This window comes from Thunnus thynnus, chromosome 12 (assembly GCF_963924715.1).
Source record: "Thunnus thynnus chromosome 12, fThuThy2.1, whole genome shotgun sequence".
NCBI classification, from domain to species: Eukaryota; Metazoa; Chordata; class Actinopteri; order Scombriformes; family Scombridae; genus Thunnus; species Thunnus thynnus.
In genome coordinates, this window is record NC_089528.1 from 13,453,052 (window position 1) to 13,466,444 (window position 13,393).

Here is a 13,393-nt window from a genome sequence, read left to right on the forward strand (position 1 = left end):
GCCTTCAGAAAGGCAGTACAGTTCCTTGCTGTTTAAGCTCTCAGGGCATCTCACAGGGTTTAGAGAAGGAAAGCTTGGAGCCAGGTTGGTTGGAAGAGGTCAGGGAGAAGGGCACGGAGGGAAATGAGCATAAAAAGAAGAAAAGATCCTGGAAAGGAGGGAAGTGAAAGGTGGGGATTGGAGCAGCAAAGGGAGAGATTAACTGTCCTGACAGAGGGAGATCTAAATGAGAATATATAAAGCGTGAAGTTAAGGAGGATTGACAAGTGAGTGGGTGAAAGTGAAGGGAAAATGGAGGCTCTGGTAGAAATACAGTATGAAATTGGTTGCATTTGGAGACACGATGGTGGGGAGGCCAGAAAATGAAAGGATTGTGCAAAGAGGATAAGGCAGAGGGAAGGTGGGAGACTGTTGAGACTTTTGGTGGTTACCTCCGTTCACCTCAGTCGGAAAAATATATCTTCTGCTAAAGGCAACAACACACCCACGTGCTCTCGCTCTTTCACTGTCTTACACACATAATTAGACACAAACATGAGTTAGGATGATGATCCCTGAACCCCTTGACTCCAACATGGAGCTCGTGCCACCACACTTTGTCTCTCTGTCTTTGTCTCTCTCTGTCCTCGCTCTATAGCTGAAGTGAAATCAGGCCTGAAACACAGAGATTATTCCAGCACACTGCAGTTTATTACACCAGAGCCACGCTCTGCTGCAGATGTATCCAGTGAAGAGCATGACCAACACACCGCACAGAGCCTCGTCACTTGTATCATTGTTGTTTATCCTTTGGTAATGATTTTATATAAAGATTTTGGAGTAGAAGGCTAATCCTAGGTAGCTGGGGCCCCTGGCCAAATTAAGAGCCAGTAATCCTACGGCTAGCATACTTTTCAATAAACAGAGACAGGTAGTAACAGCTGGCATAATGTGCATCTCAATGCACTATGAACTCTCTGATGTGATGTAGTGCGGCATTTTAGCTTCTATGCACTTTAAATAGCCTGCTGCACCCATGTAGTGTGCAGCTATGGCATGTATGGCTTAAAGAAGACACCAAAGAATATGTATGCAGAAATCTCTAGTTTATTAATAGCACTCAGAACCATAAAAGGATTACTCCAGCTTTTAAATGGGACATGTTATGCACATTTCCTGATCTATATTTTATTCTGGGGTTCTACTGGAATATCTTTGCATGATTTACAGTTCAACAAACTCCTTATTTATCTTATACTGACCCTTTATGCAGCCCCTCAGTTCAGCCACTGTCTGAAACAGGTCGTTTTAGCTTCTGTCTCTTTAAGGCCCCCTCCTGATGAGCCTGCTCTGTTCTAATTGGCCAGCTTCCAAAAGTTGTCTTGAGACAGACTTCTGGTGGGAGGCTACGCAATCAAATAGTAGTAGTAGGTAATTCAAAAGCTAACCGAGAGATGATCACTCTGACATCATCAGGGTTATTTTTACAGTATTGACGGAGCTCCTCCAGAGCGACAAAAGACTTACTTTGCGAGACAGCTGGATTCGCAAGATCATGACATCATGAGATCATGCGAAAATCCATCTTGTCAGGCTACAAGTTATGCGCTTGTGTCTGAACCACCGGTGGTTCAGACCAATCAGCGTCCTATGAGAATTCTCATGTGATCTTGTGATCCTGCAAATCCAGCTGCCTCACAAGGTAAGACGGTGGACAGTGATAGACAGATGGTTCATCCAATCACCTGCCAAGTATCTTTTGTGCCTGCCTGCCAATTTCTGAGGACGACCTCTCCGCTAGTTCTGTGCAACAAGCCATCTGGCGTCAGGTTAACAGAAGACATTATACAACCATTTTCATAGGCTGAGTTTTACTAACTATGACTAATAAACCAAATTTGACATGTAAAAATGGTGGAGTGCCCTTTTAATATGATATTTACCATCAGTGTAACTTCTGTAACTATGACAACTAACAGGTTTTGTGGTGTAGCATCAGTATAGGCTTAATTTCATTGTCAATGTCTTCTACAGATGCTCATTTCCTCTCTCTGAGTGCACCAATATATATTCACATTCAAGTGTGTGTGTGTGTTTGTGTGTGTGTGTGTGTGTGTGTGTGTGTGTTCAGCTAATGCCACCAGGCAGCCTAACTGAAAGAGACAAAAAATGTGTTATCCTTTTAGGTGCCTTGATGTGTATGTCTCTGTAGTCAGTGTGTGTGTACAGGGATTCACAAGGGTGTGTGCGTGGAAACAACGATGTGTGCAGTGATGCATGGCTCATCCTTCGTCTGTGCAGGACATCTGATAATAAGCCAATCACCGGAGAGCTGATGGAGAGGGGTGAGTGATGAGAGCACTATCTCCCCGCGGAGAATGAGATAGATGATGTGTGCTGATGCTGGCTGGGCTGCTTTCGCCTGGCATGACCACCTAACACCTGAGGCCAGGGCCACGCCAGCTACAGCGAGCCACAGCTGATGCAGGCCTCATTGTTATAGAGGGCACATACACAATGAATTATTGCCTCAGCATAAGTCTCGCGAAAGTGATGTCGGAAAAAACACTGTTCTTTTATTGCATCATGTCTGCAGAAAGGATTATAGTTTTGGCACAAGTTGTGCAAATTCTGAGCTCTGTTTACACTCACAGTAGGCACCAATTATGTTGTGATATATTAAGAAATTAACAAGCGCTTGGTCAAGCGTCATGGCATCTAATGCATACAGAGAAGAAAAGAAAACATTGATAAATGAGGCCTGGGTTAACATTAATTACTGCACTCTAACTGCACTGAGAAAATAAATGTTAATCTTATTTTACTTTGGCACCTAGCGTGGGACTCCTACGCACAGCTGAAATGGAAACAGTCTTGGACTATTATTGTGAGGCATACATTGATCACCCTCTTATCACCAGCTGCAGGTCCACATAAACAGAAACACACAATCAAGCAGACATCCCATTATATATACAGCACACAAGCACATCTGCTACAGTACAAGCAGCCTGTCACACATCTCCCCCAGTATTGATCTCATATTGATTGTTATTTTTCACTGCCGTTCTGTGGCTCACTGGGTTGTATATCTGGCTTCCTGGATTCCTGTAAATACCAAATACACCTAAATAAAAACACAACTCTGAGTACTGAAGACGCAAAAAAGGATATGAATAATCACTTGACTTTCTAGATGATCTGTGATGGCATTACAACGTCATAATCATGCAAATAGCCTGGGGCGGATGAATCAAAGCAGGCGGCAGTGAATCCCTCTCATCTATGCAGCCATTCACACATGCAAAAAAAAAATACACTCAGCTGAACAGCGAATTAAAATTTGGCTGCAAGCATCCTTGTTCCCTGCTCCATGTTCAAAAATTACTGCTGGGTCCAGTGTTTTAGAGAGAATTCTCATCACTGCATACAAATATGCACAGGCGTGTACAATGTGCACATTACACTCAACGAACAGGCAATAAGAAATCTGCCGTCAGGTGCCAGCAAACACACAGCGGGCATAACAATCACATATGTGAGCCTGCATGTGAAATCAGAGGGGTTTGTCTGAGTGCCTGCAGTGGTGAGATAAACAAAAACCAAGGCTTTCTCATTCGTCAGTGTGTGTGCATCCGTGTCTGTGTGTGTGTGTGTGTGTGTGTCTGAATCTCTACTTCACCTTCCAGGACAATTCAAGCCTGAAGGCGACCAGGGGCACAGTTCAGTTCAATAATCATACACTTACTGCCATCTTTCCCTCCATAGTTCCTCTGTCTCCTGCTTTTCCTCTGGCTCCCTCATTTCACAGCCCATAAATACAAACTGACACCAGTGATAAAGCAGCAAGATGGAAAAAGTGGGAGGAAAGAATCTGTTTTGTATTCGTGTGAGTCTCCTATAATGTGAACTATGTTGTGTTTGAACTAAATAATATCTTTGACAGACTGGTTGAGCCACCAGCAAGTTAACTACTTGCTACTTACATTTTAGTGCTTTCACAATACAAAAGATAAATACTATAGTGTATATGAAAGAGTAATTCTACACTTGTCACTGCTTTGAAGTGGGCAGAGCTCATTGGTAAAAAATGTGATGTCACATACTTCAGTGTACCAATCAGATTTTAGCAACATTTGCATCCACATCCAATGACAGAGGTGGTTGTTTGATTGTCTTGCCAGGTCACTGTCAATCAAATCGGATCAAATCACAACCACACAGTTCTAATGATGCAGATTAGTTGAGTTTTTGACTATTAAAGGAATATTACAAAATTTTGGGAACTTCCTTGGCTAGAACTAGATGACAGGATACTGTTCTCATCGCTGTACAGTAGATCTGAAGCTGTGCCGTATTTCTTACATTGGATATGTAATGGGATATCTTCACAATATGAACAGCAGGAATAATTAAAGCAACCAGTGGTTCAATGTACAAATAGGTGTGAAAAAATCTGAAGCTATCCTTTTAAAGTCCAACTGAAATTACATTGCCTTTTTTTTCTACCACAGAAAATACATCTGTTCTGTAAATCACATGTCCTGTGTTCTTCTTTGAGAAAAAAATCCAAAACCAAAAGGGAGACATTTATATTTTGGACTCTCTGATTTCATGATTGTGCCCCCTAGTTTTGCATTATTTTGATTAAATATCACTCCCTCATGTCTTGTTAAAATACTGCATAAAGTGATAACGGACATTCAATCATAAGCAGAGCAGATGGTCACACTGAGCCTGACAGCATCCTGCTACACAACACAAGAGCCACAGACCTTGAACAACAACCCACATTAGTCTCCTTCTTATCTAACTTACAAACATGAACACACACCTTGTCCTGCACCTTAGCTTGTTGAATGAGCCACCAAACAAACATTCACCAGGGAAAAGTGCACCTCTAATGTCAGTTAGCAGGCTAGACAGCTAATTAGCTGCTCAGCTTCAGCACAAAAAACACATGTCAGCATACCTGCAAATGTCACTTCATTCCTGTTAGATGCTGGTTTGGTCATTGCTCTTCTGTTAGTGACACACTGTCTGTCCAGGACTTTTAGCCTGACAGTTACTGTCAATCAAACAAGCCTCTGACATGCCCCCGTAGATATTTTCCTTTATTTTTTTTTGCAAAACTCAGACTGCTGAATTCTCAGAATATTTCAAGTTGTGCTATCATAAATCTTAATCTCTACAATGTCTAGCCTCAGCCTCATAGTCCAGGAGTCCTGTTAGTTAACCCTTGAGTACCAACTGAAGTGTTCTTGTCCCTCTTAAGCTTCCAACTTTTGTCAATCCCACATCTACTTTTATGATGGGGACAAAGTCTGGCTGAGTCTAATTAATCATTCATTGGATATAATCAAAGAACACAAAAAAGGAAGTTATTGCTTTGAACTTTTGGGCCCATAATATATCTCATGTGTGGCAAGTGAGAAGGAGTGTATGTGGGGGAGAGATGTAGAAAGATGGAGAGAGAAAGTGCACGTCTGTGTGTTATCCTTTTCTGCTTTGATCTATCTTGCTATTATCCACTTTTGCCCACGGTCAAGTGTGCAGCTGTCATGGCTCCCCATGAAACAAGGAGACAGACAGACGGGGGTTCCTGTTGAGTGAGGGCTGCGATGAGTCCTCAAGTCTCTGCTGTCACAGCACACAACGCAGCTTATGTAAGCAAGAGATGGAGGGAGGGAGGGAGGATGCAGAAGATAACGATCAGAGAGAACAAGAAGAGGGAAAGAAAAAAGTGTCAGGCAGGCATTGAGAGAAAAGAGGGAGACAGAGAAAGACAAGGAGAACTGTCATCATAAAGAGTCTGACTCATTCCTACTGTTCTGGATATAGCACTGAGCTGAGAGGCATGTAGCTAATGTAGGCCTATGACAGCTCGAGAACAATTACATTCCTTCAAACCAGGATTAGGCTCATGTAATGTGTGAGAGAACGGGCTAGCCTCTAAAAAGACTCGGCTGAGAAAGAATTCAATTTCCTGTGAGACAATTTGTACGTCATTTTACTTACTTAATATAAAATCAAGACATTCGAGATATTTTGATTTACATCACAAAGGCTTTAAACAAAATGTTGTGTTTATTCTACCGGAAAAGTGGTTGGATCTTGAAAAGAAGGACTGATTTTCTATTTCGCTGCAGTACTGAGTTGCAGCTCTTAATGTTTGGGAGGATGATATTGCATCATTGATATTTCTCCCTCTGTTCTTGCCTGTTATAAAGAAAAGAATAGAGCTATAGCAGATAATAGATCAATTTTCACTTCTACTGTTTAAATATTGAGGTTTTTAGAAGATCCATGTAGGACAGCTTTACATGTGAATACCTAACAGCACCAACATCGGCTAGATATATTATTCATATTCATTCTGCCATTGTGTCTGTAGTTAAGGACCTCAGCTTGGCATGTTCTCCCTCTGTAAGTGCCTGCAGAAAGCATTGGCTGTGAAAGCTGCAGTCAAATAGCTGTAATTATCTACAATCAGTTGAAAACCAGGGGCCGGCTGAAAGGCTGCTCACACACAAACACGGGAGAGGGAGAGAGTTGCATTGAGGGGTACTGAGGGTAAAATATCTCAGGAAAGAAAAGAAAATGGAAGCACGTTAGTTTCAAAATCAGAGAAACACATCATAATTGAGATCACAAATGAAGCTGCAGCAGGCGTGAATACTAATCACACCAGAGAATGACAACAAAGCTGACTCGCGTCTCTAAAGCCTTCAGTCTTGTACATAGGGTTACATTTTTTCATTTGTGAGTTTATATCAAGGCCCAATCAAATGTTCAGAGTGAGAAGCAAGAAATTACAGTTAGTATGGTACCTAAATATGTTTTAGCATCTTTAATAGTCAAGTATTATGGGTTTACTTAACTATGGTTTGACTAAAGCTTTATACTTTGATGCAATCTGAATTATTTCTATTATGAGTTAAAAATGACTTGTATTTTGTATTATGTGTGTGTCATAATTGACCAAATAAGCATACATGGCAGCAAAGTAAACATATTTTGAAGCTGCTCTAATATATATATGTACATATATATATTATTAACAATGAATCACATGGCATACCTGTGTGTGAAAGGCGCTGCTCACAGTCATGAATCCACACAGAATTGTCACCTGACTCTGCAGCTCCCCTCAGCGCTACAGAGTTTTATAGCATCCTCAGCTCAATGTTTTGGTTCACTCTCACCGCTCTCATTTTTATCAAGAAAAGCTCTTAAAAATCTCACTGTACGCTCCCTGCTCAGCTCTAAACAGCAGACACAGTTAGCAACTAGCTGGCGAACATAGTGGAGCATTTAGCAGCTAAAGAGAGTTAAGGAGAGTTAATTTTGGACTTACATTAATCAGGTGGCCTGAAACATGATTGAATGAATGCTAATGATGCTATGTGCTTACTAAATGTGTAAATAGACAATGGTTTGCTAACAAATTTGTGCTGTTTCTATTGGATTCAGTAGCAAAAAGTTGAGTAAAACAGTAAGTTTTCTATATTTTAAACAACCTACATTTTACTTTTCTGAAAGTGATTTTTTTTTTTACTCTAACAGTAAATTTACCTCTTCTTTAGTAAAATATTTAAATCTAAAGACTGCAGCTTGCAGTGCAGATATTTTTTTTGCAGGATATTTTGTCACACTCGCCCCCTTGTAGTTAACAAAATCTTTCCCATAAGCCTTAGAAGATTATATTCCTAATAGTACAGGCTGAACTGTAACACTGATGAGTAAGACTGGCAGAGAGAAACTAAGTGCATGTGTTTGGCTCCTTGATTAAGAAGAGAAGAAGGCTGATGGTTTAGGGTTTATATTATCATGCAACAGTCGGTCCTCTTAACAACCATCACATACTGAGCTTGAATTCTGCAAGAGAGAGAACCACCTGTGCTGTTGTTGGACGTCCAACTAAAGCTGTTTCTGTTTTGAATGATGAAGAGAAAAAGAGAAAACAAAAAAGAAACCGCTTGAAATACTCAGATCTGCATATTTTTCATTTTACATTTAAAAGCTACTGCGTGCACATAACTGACAGAAAAGATGTGTTAGTGTAGAGGGAATCAGAGTGCAAATTGCTTCTCTATCAGGGCATCTAACATCAAATAGTCTAACTGATAGAAGAATTAACACCAACCAGACACCAATGTTAAAACCCTGAAGTTGTTCTTTCATGTGTTTAATTGTTGCAGCAGAACTTTGTGAAACTAAAATCCCCCTCTTTTCTTCTTCTCTCCTCCCTCTCCTTGACTCTGTTGCACTTCGTAGAAATAAGAGCTTTATTTGAAATTGATTTGCAGTTTCAGAAATTAATAATGACTTTAAGACACATAATGAGTTATTGATTATATGCTTGCATGCATACAACTATTGTGCACAAACAGGCATGGGGGTTTGAAGACTAAAAACATGTGATCAAACCTCAAACTTTTGCATTTTGCATGTCCAGGCTCGCGTGCGCTCTGCACATCTTCCAGATGTCAAGAATGTGGTCATCACTGGGCAGCAGTGATAAATCACACTCGTCCTCTGCGCATGAGGTTTCGCATTACTCGTCTCCCACAGGCTTCTGTCAGAGCATTAGGGCTGTGACAGAAGCTGTGAAGCATTGGCCTGGAACCACGGCTCTGGAGCATGCTGAAAGGCTGGACAGCCTCAGATGAATAGATGGTAATTAATACACATAGCACCCGGGGGACCGCAGTACAATCTCAGGGCAAATTACTGCATCAATAAAATGGCAGAGACACAATGAGAGACTGAGGGGAAGGGAGGGAGAGGGAGAGAACTATACATATTAAGGCCATGCAGCTCTCGTGTGTTTGAATGTGAGAGTGAAGTGCTTCATTTCTGGAAAAAATGAGACAAGCCTCCCTGGAGAAACAAAAACAAAGAAATAAGAGTTGAACTAGTTTTTAAAGGTGACATTTTTGGGTGGGAGAATGATGAAAAAAAGCCAGAAAGAAGGAGAGAGTTTGTGTATGAGTCAATAACACATCATATCAGTATCATTACCTTGACTGTGTCAAAATTCAGAACATCAAAGTTGCATAAAAATAGGCGATGGGGTACATAGCAGAGGGATGATAAAGTGAACTGAATATTCGGGAACGCTATGAATTGGATTTCCATTACCTAATATCTCTAACCAATTACTTTTCTCTTCTCTCTTCTCAATTCTCTTATCTTCCCTCCATCTCCTGTGCGCTCACCCCATAATGATGAAATGAGGCTTCAAGATATTTGGGGAAAAAAAGATCAATGGGAGGAAATGCATAGCCTGTACATGATGAAAATCTTTCGCTCAATCTTCTTCTCAAATCAAACCCCATTCCCTGTGCCAGAGTCGCTTTCATCCACCCGCATGTCCCAGCATTCCTCTGGGTCAGCTTCTTATTCCAGCTCAGTTTCTCTCCGGGCGTTACACCTCTGCTTCTTCCATCCTTGTGATGGGAACATGAGGGACAGATTATCACATTGTTTGGGCATTTGAACACTTATCTGCCTGAGGACACAGTCCGGATTACAGCAGAGCACTCCCTCGTGAACCCCGGCAGGACTGACGCTCACGATCCGGTCAGTTACATGTTGTGGACTCCCAAAGATCAAAGGCTGCAAGAGCTTGTCTGAAGAGATACAGCGCGGCGGAAAAACACACTAGTCCCACAGTGGCTCCAAGAGAACATGAAGGCTTTGGTTCAAGATTCAAAGTGAAAGGCGAGCAACACTGAGACAAATGACTGAACCCTTGTGTCATTCCTCTTCAAGTGCAGGTTTTATACTGTCAACACATCTGAGGAGAAGGATGTTAAACACAGGCTGATATCTGTGCAGGTTGTCCTGTGAGACTGTCTGGTAAATGAGGGTTGCTAGTTCAGTTCTAATGAGTTCCTCTCAGGATGGCAGCTGCTCGTTTAGTGCATAATAATAATCTTTTAAAAAGCTATTTTAATACAGAGTTATAATGGAGACACAGTTAATTAAGCAATAAATATGCCAGAATAAATAAAAGTGAGAGTAAAAACCATTTAAAGCCTGTTTTATAGTAGACATAAAACATATATATGGGTTCATTTTATTCTGTATGTACAGTATAACGTCTCTGAGGGATGTTGTACTGCTGGGTCAGCAACTAGAGAGCATAAAAGCATCTGTCAGTATGTGGAAACAGCTTATAGCTTAAACTCATAACACACACACACAAGGGAAAGGCATTATTTATGCTAAACACTTTTTTCTACCAACATATATTATGCAGAGACACTGCAGTGTAAATAAACTCTATTCCATATCCCTCATTTAAACATTCAACATACTACCTATGCTTTTTCACTGCATGGGAATAATTTAAGTCAGATGTGCTGACGCTGCTCCACAGAGGGTTGATTCAAAGAAGCGTAGCCCTCCAGAAAGAGCTGAATGGAACAGTTTGGCTGCACCATTAAAAAATAAGATTTCTGGAAAATGCTACTTCTGTCAGGCCGCCTGGCAGCCTCGTCTTCATCTATAACCATTTAACCACCATCAGCATCCAGTTCTGTCCTGCTTCAAATCCTTCCTCAGTGTTCATCTCTGGCACCAATAAAGTGTGAAACATCCACAGCTAATTTCAAGGCTTTTTGAACATTTTTTCTTTTAAAGCTGTGTTAAGCTGTGTTCACTTCTAGCTTTTTCCAAATCTTTCAAAGCTTTCTGTTGGGATTGATTTGTTAAAACTACAATTTCAAAGGTCGAGAATAGACATTCATGTTTAACTCTTAAGCATGAATGAGAGCTATATGCTACTCTAACAGCAACTCAGCTCTCATGGCACCAGATTCATCTCCATGACAACTAACTGAAAGAATACGTTCACAGTTTTTCAAGTCTATCCTAAAACAATAGTCAGGTGCCCAAATGAACATTGACATTGACATTGACATTGACAGCTGAACATGAAAACACTGTCTGTTGAGACACAAAGAATTTTATTAAATTATTTTATATGAAAGACTGATATAACAAAATATCCACTTTGATTGACTAACGCAGACGTCTGAGGCCTCATATTATCATCAGATAAACTTTTAAATACTTTTGTTTTTGCTAAAAACAACATTGTAAGCGTATTTGAAAGGGATCTTCTAATGGTCTTTATGAATAGGATGAATGATTATAGCAAGCAAAACCTGTTTCAGTGCTCATTTGAGCACCTGACCTATGAACCTATCCCATAACTCCATCTGTTAATGAAGACTGTGATATGGCTAAAAACTTCAGGAAAGAGAAGAGTGGACCTTGAGTTGATATTATTTTGCCAAATACTTCTTCCAGGGTCAGGAATGAACTTTCATGCTTACATAGCAGATATGTAATATGTCCTTTCAATAATGTCCTTGTAATGTGTCCTTTGTAGATATATCCTTTCAAAGCAGTAGGCCTAAACATTAAATATGCAGGTTGTGTACACATGCAAGTCCAGCCTGACACCAGACAGGATTGTGTTTGTTTCATGAAGTCTCGAGTCAGGTCAGGTCTTCAGAGAGTCAAGACTGTCAAAATCCTCAATTTTGTGAAGTTTGAGTCAAGTCTTAAGCTCTGGAAACATCATCTTTCAGTGTTATATTTATACAGAAACCTCTGCTCTTCTGTCACAGTGACTGCAAACCAAAACACAAGAATTAAATCCAATATTAATTCAAGTCCCATAAGTCATTCGAGCCTGCGAGTTCCAGGCAGACGACACAGTTAATGTTGTTTCACGCTCCACCATACTGCTCAGCGAGGGAGGGCACAGAGCAGCTCCCACTGGGCGTCTGAGGGTCAGTCTGTCCTCTGAGCGCAGCCCCCATTATGTAAGGACAAAAGGGGACAGAAAGCTTCATGCAACCCCGAATCTCTCCAGAGCCTGAATTGGGAACGTAGATGTCCGCCGGCAGTGTTTGCTCATTTTAATGGGCACGATGTGTCCATAGGGGGCTTGGGTTGTCCTTGAAACATTCTTCAAGACTTTGGCCCAAACTTGGCAGAGTTTTACTTTTTTTTTACTCAGACATGTGCTGAGAATAAGATAGAAGGAGTTTAGATTACTTCTTGACATTAATGAGGAACCCTGTCGATTTGCAGGCTCAGTTTGATATCAGAGGACTTGATTTGGAAGAATCAATTTATCCAAATGAAATGCACTTTTCAATCAGTGCTAATTGAGAGAACTGTTCACACAGATGATGCACTCTAACTAGTTGTGAGGCCGTATCCTTGGGACTAATAAACACTGACAAATCAGCGGGGTGAGAGTGTGCATTTGGTCAATTAAGTCTGCAGACGAGCTCATTAAGAAGAAGAATAACAGTAAATGAACACGCGATGCCACTGCAGTGTTCAGCATGTGTTCTCTGCACTGGACTATGAGATCATAGGCATAACATTTAGTACAATTAGGGATGAGACTATTGGTCTGTCTGTCAGTCTAAGACTTTGGTCCAGACTGAAATAATTAGATGGACTGACATACAATTTTTGTACAGACATTTATGCTCATCAAACATTAAAGCATGTCACACAACAAAAGCACCAAACGTTTTCAGCTATCTTCTATGTAAATCACTGTAAATACCAAATGGGCCTGTACAAAACATACAATATACAAGAACCAACACCTTCTTACTTTAAGTTGATACAAAAATGTATGTATGAGATATATCAATAGCCATAAATACAGAACATTTAATTACAATTTTCTTTAGCAAATACGCTCTTTCATCTGAAGCCATCAGTGAGGAAAAAATATCCATTTTTCATTGAAATCAAATTCTGTATTCATGGTTCTGTCATTCATGGTTCCCAGAGGATGAATCCTACTGACCCTCTTTCTGTAGCACCACCAGCAGTTCAAATTCTTCACTTATCCAGTGAAATATCTCAATATCTACAAGATGGATTGGCACAAAATTTGGTACAGACGTTCTTGTTCCACAGACAACAGTCGTGATCTACTGACTTTTCCTCTGGTGCCACCATGAGGTTCACATTTGTAGTTTTGGGTGAAAAGTCTCAACAAGTCAGATTAAGTACCCTGTGTTATATACATTTGAGACCCAAACTTCTGTTGTTCAGTCAACCCACGGCAAAGGTTACAGAGCTATTTCCAATTCAAAGTGATTACTGATGGGGTATAGTGATGTGTGATTCAGCTGGAATTGGGTAAAGTCCCAGCAAAGGTATGAGTCATCAGCATTGCCACAAGTCTGTTTACCAACACTTCCTCTCCCTTCCCACATAAAGGTGGCCTGCAACCACCTCATCCTGATATAACCCAATCATCCTTACATCTGTTTATACAGCTTCTTGTTAGTGGCCTCCATGTCATGTAAAGAGGTGAATTTGCCTCAAAACTTAACAACAAACACACAGAATGACAATATTT